The sequence below is a fragment of the Cebus imitator genome, unplaced genomic scaffold (assembly GCF_001604975.1).
Source record: "Cebus imitator isolate Cc_AM_T3 unplaced genomic scaffold, Cebus_imitator-1.0 Scaffold53, whole genome shotgun sequence".
In the NCBI taxonomy this organism is placed as follows: domain Eukaryota; kingdom Metazoa; phylum Chordata; class Mammalia; order Primates; family Cebidae; genus Cebus; species Cebus imitator.
In genome coordinates, this window is record NW_016107368.1 from 1,813,629 (window position 1) to 1,824,783 (window position 11,155).

General features: G+C 38.1%; 1 protein-coding gene and 1 pseudogene across 2 annotated transcripts in view; one reads left to right on the plus strand and one right to left on the minus strand.

The window, feature by feature from the left end:
• NCK1 (NCK adaptor protein 1) overlaps positions 1–11,155 on the minus strand; it is an 88,807-nt gene that overhangs the window by 55,722 nt on the left and 21,930 nt on the right. The gene's annotated exons all lie outside the window — the stretch shown is intronic.
• LOC108304200 lies at positions 8–1,018 on the plus strand (annotated as a pseudogene).

The window sequence follows — 11,155 nt, forward strand, 5'->3', positions numbered from 1 at the left end:
CAAAAAAAAAAAAAAAGAGTGAAGGGAGAGCACAGATGCCTAGTTTGGGGCAGGAATTGAAACTGCTACTACAGCCAACAAGAACTTGAGAAGTGTAAATATCAAGCCTTGAAAAGGACCATGGCACAGCCTGTGAGACATGAGAAACCAATCAATTACAGTTTGATGACTGACAGTGATGATGATTTTGTTTCTGCAACTGTACCTTTAAACAAGAAATCCAGAACAACATCAAAGGAATTAAAACAAGATAAACCAAATCCTAATTTGAACAATCTCCAGAAACAAGAAATTCCACTACAAGAGAAGAAAAAGGATGCCTAAATGACAAGCTCTACCAGAGACTTAGAAGTTGCACTAACTCTATCAGTGAAGGAGCTTCCCTACAGTCACCACTAATGCGCAGAAGTCTCAAGATAAAAGCGTTGAAAAACATGGCAATGGTAGAACAGAAACGATGAATAAGTTTCCTCATGTCTCTAATTGCAGTGTAGACAGTGATTATTTAGATTTGGATAAGATTACTGAGGAAGATGATGGTGGTGCTCAAGGGAAAAGAAAAGCAGCATCTAAAGCTGTAGTACAGCAGAGGAAGATTATTCCGGAAGGCAGTGATGGTGATAGTGCTAATGACACTGAACCAGCCTTTGCAACTGGTGAAAATTCTGAGGATTATTCTGATTTTGGTGAGAGTGAGGATAATGATGAAGACTTCTCTATCCCACCAATAATCCCATTTAAAAGTAGACTAAGGACATGTATAGGTATTTTTCAAAAGAAGGCATACAAATGGCCAACAAGTATATGAAAAAATGCTCAACATCATTAATCATCAGAGAAATGCTAATCAAAACCGCATGAAATATCATTGCACCCAAGTTAAAATGGCTGTTGTTTAAACGACAAAAAACACCAGGTGTGGTGGCTCACATCTGTAATCCCGGCACTCTGGGAGGCTAAAGCAGGTGGATCACTTGAGGTCAGGAGTTCCAGACCATCCCGGCCAACACATGGTGAAACCTCCTCTCTACTAAAAATACAAAAAAAACTGGCCAGGTGTGGTGGCACACAGCTGTAGTCCTAGCTACTTGGGAGGCTGAGACAGGAAAATCACTTGAATCGGTGAGGTGGAGGTTGGAGTGAGCTGAGATCATACCACTGCACTCCAGCCTGGGTGACAGAGTGAGATTTAGTCTCAATAAATAAATAAATAAATAACAAAAGACAAAAAAAAGACACTGGTGAGAATGTAGAGAAAAGGGAACTCATACGGTGTTGGTGAAAATGTAAACTTTTTGGAAAACAGTATGAAAATTTCTCAAAAAACTAAAAACAGAACCACCACACGATCCAGCAATCCCACTACTGGGTAGTTATCCAAAGGAAAAGAAATCAGCATATCAAAGGGATAACTGCACTTGCAAGTTTATTGTAGCACTATTCACAATAGCAAATATATGTAATCAACCTAAGTGTTCATCAACAGATATATGAGACCAGGCACAGTGCTAGGTCTGTAATCCTAGCACTCTGGGAGGCTGAGGCAGGAGGACTGCTTGAGCCCAGGAATTTGAGACCAGCTTAGGCAACATAGTGAGATCCCCATGTCTACAAAAAAATTTTTTTTAATTAGTCAGGTGTGGTAGTGTAGGCTTGTGGTCCCAGCTACTCACTGCAGTGAACCATGATTGTACTCCAGCCTGGGTGACAAAATGAGACCCTGTCTTTAAAAACAAATAAACAAAAAAAAACAGATTAATGGATATATGTGGCATATATACCCAATAGAATACTATTTGGCCATTAAAAAAAAAAAATGAAATCATGTCATTTGCAGCAACATGGATGGACCTGGAGATCATTATGTTAAGTGAAATAAGTCAGGACTAGAAAGACAAATATAACATGTTCTCACTCATATTGTGAGTTTAAGAGGTTGATCTCATGGAAGTAGACAGTAGAATGATAGACACCAAAGTCTGAGAAGGAAGGATGCATGGGTAGTAGGTAATGAAGAGAGACTGGTCAATGGACACAAACATATGGTTAAAGAAAAAGTATAAATTCTAATATTCTATAGCAGAGTAGGTTGACTACAGTTAGCAAAACTGTGTATTTCAAACTAGGTAGAAGAGAGGACTTTAAATGTTCCCAACACATAGAAATGATAAATACTCAGGGTGATAGATATCCCAAATACCCTCACTTGATCATTACACATCCTATGTATGTAACAAAATATCACATGTGCCTCATAAATATGTAAAATATTATATATCAATAAAAAAAAACAGGAAAAGAGAAGCAAAGAAGCAAAGAAAACAGATAGCAAACAAAGCAAGATGACAAAAATCTAGATACATCATAATCAAAATAGATGTAAATTAATTTAGCTCATTTATAACAGGTTATCAGATTGGATTTAAAGATAACATACAGGCTGGACATGGCAGCTCACACCTGTATCCCAGCACTTTGGGAGGCCAAGGTGGGAGGATCACCTGAGGTCAGGAGTTTGAGACCAGCCTGGCCAACACAGTGAAACACTTTCTCTACTAAAAATACAAAAATTAGCCAGGTGTGGTGGTGTGGGCCTGTAATCCCAGCTACTCAGGAGGATGCAGCAGGAGAATCACTTGAACCCAGGAGGCAGAGGTTGCAGTGAGCCAAGATTGTGCCACTGCACTCCAGCCTGGGCAACAGAGATTGATTCAATCGCAAAAATAAATAAATAAAATAAAATAAAAATAATATACAAATTCAACTAAAACACTAATAGAGAAAAGATGAAAACAAATACATGAAAAAATATTCTGGCAAATTTGTTTTTAAAAAAAGTTTTACTTTTTTTTAAAGAAAAGGTGGCGTGGCAATTTTAACATCAGACAAAATTGTACTGTAACATTAAAAAGTATGGAGACATGATACACACACACACACACACACACACACACACACACACACACCAAAGCCTTATACATAGCTATCAAAATAAGAAAAAAAGAGAATTCCAGGAAAAAAATTAATCTTCAACCACTGCATGAGCCTCTAATTTACTTACATTAGAAACTGATAGATCAGAATGTCCAAACACCAGTAAGTATATATAATATTTGATCCATAAAGTTAGTAAGTTTGATCTAACTTATTAAGGTATATAAAGAATTTTATATAACTAAAGAAAGTTACATGAAGAACCCTCCACCAAACAAAAAATAAAAATACCAAACAAAAATAAAAAATAAAAACATCAAACAAAAAAGCTATAAAAAATCCTCCAACAAACAAAAAATAAAAATATAATTATTTTCAAGTACACATGAAATACTTTCAAAATAAAATCACAATAAAAAACACAAAAAAATTTTCAAGGAATTTTTATCTAAGACCACCTTCTCTAACCACTATACAATGCTGAAATCACCATTTTCAAATATTTGTTAACTTAGAAATGAACTTCTAAATAAGTTTAATAAAAACTATAAAAATAAGAGCTGAATGACAATAAATGTACCACACCATCAAAATGTGGAGCTTGGCTAAAATTGCAGCCTAATGCTCTTGAAACAAAACTGTAAGACTGAATATACTTAACTAATACATTCTCAATCAAGAAACTAGAAGAAAAAAAAAAAAAGAGTAAACCTAAAGAAAGCATAAGTATGTTAATCTTAATTTTTTTCTGTATTTTATGATGTTTTGACACCTTGGGCCCTACAGATCCGGGAGGGGCTGCACCTCCCAGGGTTAATTCCTAGAGACAGCAAGCAACTTGCCTCTGAACACACCTCTGATATGCAACCAAACAATCTAGAGTCTATACCACGACCATCTTCTTTAAACAACTCTCACACACCAAGCCAGTATTCCTTCTGCCCTAACACACCCCAGGGCCAGATACCAGACAGCCACCAACCACACCTATAACCCACCAAAATTAATCAAATTATCCAATCCTAAATTTATTTAAGCTTGCCTACCCTGTCTCGCCCATTCTGTTCCACAGAAACCACAATACAGGGCTCTGGCCTATGCTTTCCTCCTCACTCCTTCTGCCTCCTGACCGACGTTGGTGCTTCCCCATGTGGCCTTCTATGGCATGCCTGCCCCCTATTTCTAGGTTAGAGTGAGTACAAAACTCTTCTTCCATGACAGTCTTTTTGGTCTCAGTATGTCTTACCATACCTTATTTTGAGACAATAAGGGAAATAAAGAGCAGCAATTAATGAATTGGAAAATTAGAAAAAAATACCCCAGTGTAGAAAAGAGTTTCTCAAACTTAAGAATCAGAAAGCATAAACCACAAAGGAAAAGATACTATGAAAAAAGGTAAGTATATTAATTCCTCTTATTTCTTCAAAATCGGCTTTGAGATATAATTCACATACAAAACTAATTTTAAGTGTACAGTTTAATGAGTTTTGACAAATGTATACAGTCATGTAACCCACAACACAATCAATATTTAAACTATTTCCATCACTCAAGAAGAGTTATATTGTGCCCCTTTACAGTCATTTCTCTCCCTACTAGCAAGCACTGATGGGCTGTCATCAGTTTGCCTTTTCTTGAATTCTATACAAATGGAATCATACAGTTGACTATGTTAAAGTGAAAACTGTTCATCACATCCCCGTTATCAAAAAAAACTCAACTTATTTCTGAAAATATAATTAAAAGTCCTACCTAATAAGAGAAAAAAAATCTAGCGAAGTTAGGCTCACTGCAGAATGCAAGAAACAACTTATCAGACATAGAACTGAGCAGATGGCAGGATGGAATTGGAACCTTTGCATTCCACAGGAAGTAGGATTTACACATACTCTAGAAATACTCAGGAAAGTTTGCCTTTCCTGCCCTGAGTGTTGCTGGACATTTACAGTACCTCAGTGGCTTCAAAATGTTTGCTTTACCAATCTGGGATTCACCTTAACATTACTTCAAACCAAAGCACTCGTTTAATGGTGAAGAAGATACAACATTAAGCACATGACCATGGCATCCACTGGTCCTACATAACATACCACATCACCTAGAAACTGCCAGGCTAACAAAATCATAAAGTGGTGCATTAAATTAAAAGCTCAATTAAGAAGTCATTCTGCTGGTCATTTGAGATGCAGTATATGCACTGAACTGGCTAGGGTATTATATCTCTAATACCTAAGATGCATGGGTTTAGAAACCAAGGGGTAGAAGTTAGATTGACTCTTCACCATCATTCCCAGTAATTCACTTATGGCATGCGGGTTTCCTATCCCCACAATTTAAAATCTCTGCTGTACTACAGATCCTGAGGGTAATGCTTCCAGCAGAGGACACAGTAGGGGTTCGCAGAGCCTAAAGCCACAACCACCACTTGGTCACTCTGGGCTTCTCATACTGATGAACAAGCAAGCAAAGAAAGGAATAAATATACAAGCAGTGATAAGTGACCCTGATTATTAGGGCCTGTTGTACACAATGGGATTAGGGAGCAATCTGTCTGGAATACAGGATATTTCCATGCTTGGTAATAGGGTAAACAGGAAATTATAGCAACCATGGTTCAAAAAAGGCAAACCTTTTGAACTAAAGGTTCAAGTCCCACAAGGATGAAATCCTAAAGGTCACAAGCAACTTAAACCACCTTAAATGCCGACCTGGCATAAAGGAAATCTAGAATAGGTAGTAAAAGAAGGTAATGATTAATGTTAATTCCTGCCTCAACACCAGTTGCAGCAGGAGGTACCACTGGCTTATACCATTAACCCTTCTCAGATTTCCATGGAAGAGACTGCAGCTTGCAATCTTCAAAACTTGATGATGGATCAGAATCGATGTAGGGTTTAAGCCAATCTGAGCAAACCAAGATGTAGATTCTATCAGAAGTCTCACGCCTCAAAAACAAAGATAAAGAGATAACAGTGAATTAAACTAAAAAGCTTCTACACAGCAAAAGACATAATCAACAGAGTAAACAGACAACCCACAGAGTGGGAGAAAATCTTCACAATCTACACATACGACAAATAACTAATATCCCGAATCTACAAAGAACTCAAACAAATCAGCAAGAAAAAAACAATCCCATTAAAAAACAGACTAAGGAAATTAATAGACAATTCTCAAAAAAAGATCTACAAATGGCCAACAAACATATGAAAAAATGTTCAACATCACTAACTATCAGGGAAATGCAAATCAAAATCACAATGTAATACCACCTTACTCCTGCAAGAATGGCCACAATCAAAAAATCAAAAAGTAGATGTTGGTGTGGATGTGGTGAAAAGGGAACATTTTTACACTATTTGTGGGAATGTAAACTAACATGGAGATTCCTTAAAGAACTAAAAGTAGATCCAGCAATCCCACTCCTGTGTATCTAACCAGAGGAAAAGTCGTTACATGAAAAAGATACTTGCACACGTTTACAGCAGCACAATTCACAAAGGCAAAAATATAGAACCAGCTCAAATGTCCATCAATCAACGAGTGGGTAAAGAAAATATGGTATATACATACATACCGTGGAACATTACTCAACCATAAAAAGAAACGAAATAATGGCATTTGCAGCAACCTGGATAGAATTAGAGACCATTAGTCTAACTGAAGTAACTCAGGAATGGAAAACCAAACATTGTATATTCTCATTCATAAGTGGGAGCTAAGCTATGAGGACACAAAGGCATATGAATGATAAGGGTGGTGGGGTGAGTGATAAAAGACTACACATTGGGTACAGTGTACATTGCTCTTAGGTGATTGTTGTACCAGGCTCAGAAATCACGCTAAAGAACTTACTCATGTAACCAAACACCATCGGTTCCCCAAAAACCTATTGAAATAAAACATTTTAAAAGTCTTATGTATAATCTTCATGCTCTCAGTCTTTCCTTTGATTCTAGTTGTATTTGCCTACTGCTGTGTAACAACAATTTGTGGCTTAAAACATCAAAAATTTGTGATCTTATAGTTCTAGAGGTCATAAGCCTAAAACAGGCCTGACAGATCTGTTTGGCATTTGCAGCAATCTGGAAGGAGTGGATTACAGAGCTACAATCAAAGCCTGAATTCCTTCAGGAGGCTCTAGAGAATAATCTGTTCCTTGTCTATTCCAGCTCCTAAAAGCTGCTTACAATCCTTTGCTCTTGGCCACATCATCAAGATTTCTGCTTTCATCATCACATCCCTTTCTTGGACTGACTGATTCCCTCTGATAAAGGACTCCTGTGATTACCTGAACCCATCCAGATAAACCAGGACATCAGCAGCACAGGCAACCAAAAAAAGAGTCAAACTGGAGTTCATCAAAATTAAGATCTTTTAAAAAATCTTTTGTATATGAAAGGACACTAAACTAATACAGTGAAAAGGCAACCCACAGATAGCATATTTAGAAATCACATCTGATAGGAGATTGACATTCAGAATATAAAAAGAACTCTTACAAGTCAACAACAACAAAAAAAAAAACAACCCAACTGGATGTGGTGGCTCACACCTATAATCCCAGCACTTTGGGAGGCTGAGGCGGGAGGGTCCCTTGAGGCTAAAAGTTCAAGACCAGCCTAGGCAACATAGTGAGACCCCCATCACTACAAAAATAAATAAGCCAGGCAGTGGCATGCATGTATAGTCCTAGAGACAGAAGGATCACTTGAGCCCAGGAGGATGAGCTTGCAACAAGCCATGATCATGTCACTGCATTCCAGCCTGAGTGATACAGTAAGACTTTGTCTCTAAAAGAATCAAATTAAAAATCAACACAAAAATGGGCAAAGGACTTGAATAGATACTTCTCCAAAGAAGATTTGCAAATAATGAATACGCACATGAAGAGATGATCATATCACTAGCCATTAGAAAAATGCAAATCAAAAGCACAATGAAATAATTCTACCTCACAACCATCACCATGGCTATTATTTTAAAAAGAAGACAGAAAATAACAAGTGTTGGTGAAAATGTAGAAAATTAGAACGCTTGTGCATTGCTGATGGGAAGATAACATGGTACAGCCACTGTGGAAACCCATACAGCAGTACTTCAAAAAATCAGAAACAGAATTATCATATGATCCAGCAATCTCACTTCTGGATATAAACCCAAAAGAAGTAAAAGTGAGAACTCAAATAGATATTTGTACACCCATGTTCTTAACAGCATTACTCACAATAGCCAAAAAGTGGAAGCAACCAGTGTGTCCATCATCAGGCCAGGTGTGGTGGCTCACACCTGTAATCCCAGCACTTTGGGAGGCTGAGGCAGCTGGGTCAGCTGAGGTCAGGAATTCAAGATCAGCCTGACCAACATGGCAAAACCTCCTCTCTATTAAAAATACAAAATTAACCAGGTTTGGTGGTGCATGCCTGTAATCCCAGCTACTTGGGAGGCTGAGGCAAGAGAATTACTTGAACCCGGGAGGTGGAAGTTGCAATGAGCCGAGATCACGCCGTTGCACTACAGCCTTGGAAACAAGCGCAAAACTCCATCTCAGTGTCCATCATCAGTTGAATGAGTAAACAACATGTAGTAAATATAGATTCAATGGAACAGTACCAGCCTTTGGCGGGGGAGAAACTTTGACACATGCTACAATGCGAATAAACTCTGAAGACACTGTACTCAGTGAAATAAGCCAGTCATAAAGGACAAATATTGTATGATTTATTTCACTTATATGCGGTTCCAGGAGTTGTCAAATTCATGGAGATAGAAAATAGAATGGTAGTTGCCAGAGGTTGGGAGGATGGGAGACTCAGGAGTTGTTGTTTAATGGGTACAGAGTTTCAAGTGGCAAAAATGAAAAAGTTATGCAAATAGATGGTGGTGATGGTTATATAACAATGTGAACATACTTAATACCATACACTTAAAAGTGGTTAAAACGGTAAACTTTATGTTACTTATGTCTTACCACAATAATTTTTTAAAAACATGTACATGAATGGTAATAGCCATATTATTCATAATAGCCATAAGGGAGAAACAACTTAAATGTCTGTAAACTAATGAATGGATAAATAAAATGTGGTATTAACCATAAAATGAAATGTTATTCAGCAATAAAAAGAAATGAAGTACCAATATGTGCTATAACATGGATGAACCTTAAAAATATCAAGCTGCTTGGTGTCGTGGCTCATGCCTATAACCCTAACACTTCGGGAGGCAGAGGGGAGAGGATCACTTGAGCCCAGGAGTTCAAGACTAGCCTGGCCAATATAGTGAGACTCGTGAGACTATCTCTACGAAAAAAAAAAAAAAAAATCAAAAAATTAACCTGGCATGGTGGCACACGCCTGCAGTCCCAGCTACTAAGGAGATTGAAGTAGGAGGATCACCTGAGCCTGGATGGTAGAGGTTGCAGTGAGCCATGATCAAGCATTGCGCTACAGTCTCAGCAACAGAGCAAGACCTTATCTCAAAAAAGATAAAAGAAAAAAATAAAAAATCATTGAGCTAAGTGAAAGAAAGCAGTCACAAAGGACCATATAAATGATTCCATTTACATGAAAGGTCCAGAATGAGCAAATGTACAGAGACAGAAGGCAGATTAATGGTTTCCTAGAACAGGGAGAGGGGAGGTTAGGGGTGACAACTAATGAGTATGGCATTGATTTGGGGGGTGATGAAAATGTTTTAATATTGTGCTGATGGCTGCACAACTCTGAATATATTAAAAGCTGAATTGTATACTTTAAATGAGTGAACTGTATAGTATGTGAATCATATCTCAATAAAACTTTTTTTAAAAAAACCAACAAGACTAATGACTGAATGGAATCAGAAAATAAAGCAAGGGGGGCCAAGCGAGGTAATTCACACTTGTAATCCCAGCACTTTGGGTGGTCGAGGAAGATGGATCACCTGAAGTCAGGAATTAGAAACCAGCCTGGCCAACATGGCAAAACCCCATCTCTACTAAAAATACAACAAATAGCCGGGCATGGTGGCAGGCGACTATAATCCCAGCTACCTGGGAGGCTGAGGCAGAAGAATCACTTGAACCCAGGAGGTGGAGGTTGCAGTGAGCTGAGATCGTGCCACTGTACTCCAGCCTGGGCAGCAAGAACAAGACTCTGTCTCAAAAAAAAAAAAAAAAAAAAAAAAAAAACAAAGCAACAGGATGACTAAAGCATAAAGAGAATAGAAACATTACAGTTTGAATTCTTGCTCTGTCATTTATTATCTGGGTAACATTAAGCAAGTTATCTAACCTCTGTGCTTCAGTAACACCTATCTACAGGGTTGCTGTGAGGATTTAACAAAATATGTAAAACCCTTAGTACAGTGCCTGAGACATAGCTCTCTTTCCCTGTCCTATTCTCCTACCTAATGCTAAAACTTCCACCACCAATTTTATAGAAACATAAATTCAATGACAATTGTATCTGAATTTTATGTTAAAGAAGTTATGTCTGTTCCAGGTGGCAAATAAGCTAAAAGTTACCAATTACATGTAACCGGCAAAGCAATTTTCAACTAATTCACTGCACGTTGATATTAAGGCGCAAGAAATTATAAACTTTATCTCCCAACTTCATTTTCTCCTTCCTGCCTTCATTTTTAAATACTACTTTCCTCACCTTCCTTTTTACTATATCCTTTATGCCAAACTACCAGTCTAATTTAGGCTGCTATTTATCAAGAGAAAGGCAACAGTAATTTTTTGCCATTTTATGTTAAGATAGAAAAAAAAATGCTGAGCATGGTGGTGCATTCCTATAGTCCCAGCTACTCAAGAGGATAAGGTGGGAAGACTGCTTGAGGCCAAGAGTTGGAAGCCACAGTGCACTATGATAGTGCCTGTGAACAGCCACTGCACTCCAGTCTGGAAAACACAGTGAAACTTCATTTCTAAAGAAATAAAATACAATATAAAAGATAGGGGCTAGGTGCAGTGGTTCACATCTCTAATCCTAGCACTTTGGGAGGCCGAGGCGGGTGGATCACCAGCCTGGCCAACATGGTGTAACTGTCTCTGCTAATAACACAAAAATTAGCTGGGTGTGGTGGTGCACGCCTGTAACCCAAGCTACTCGGGAGGCTGAGGCAGGAGAATCACTTGAACCCAGGAGATGGAAGTTGCAGTGAGCCAAGATTGCGCCTGCAGCAAGAGTGAAACTCCATCTCAAAACAAAGTGAGGTCAGGATTCTCTGCCTC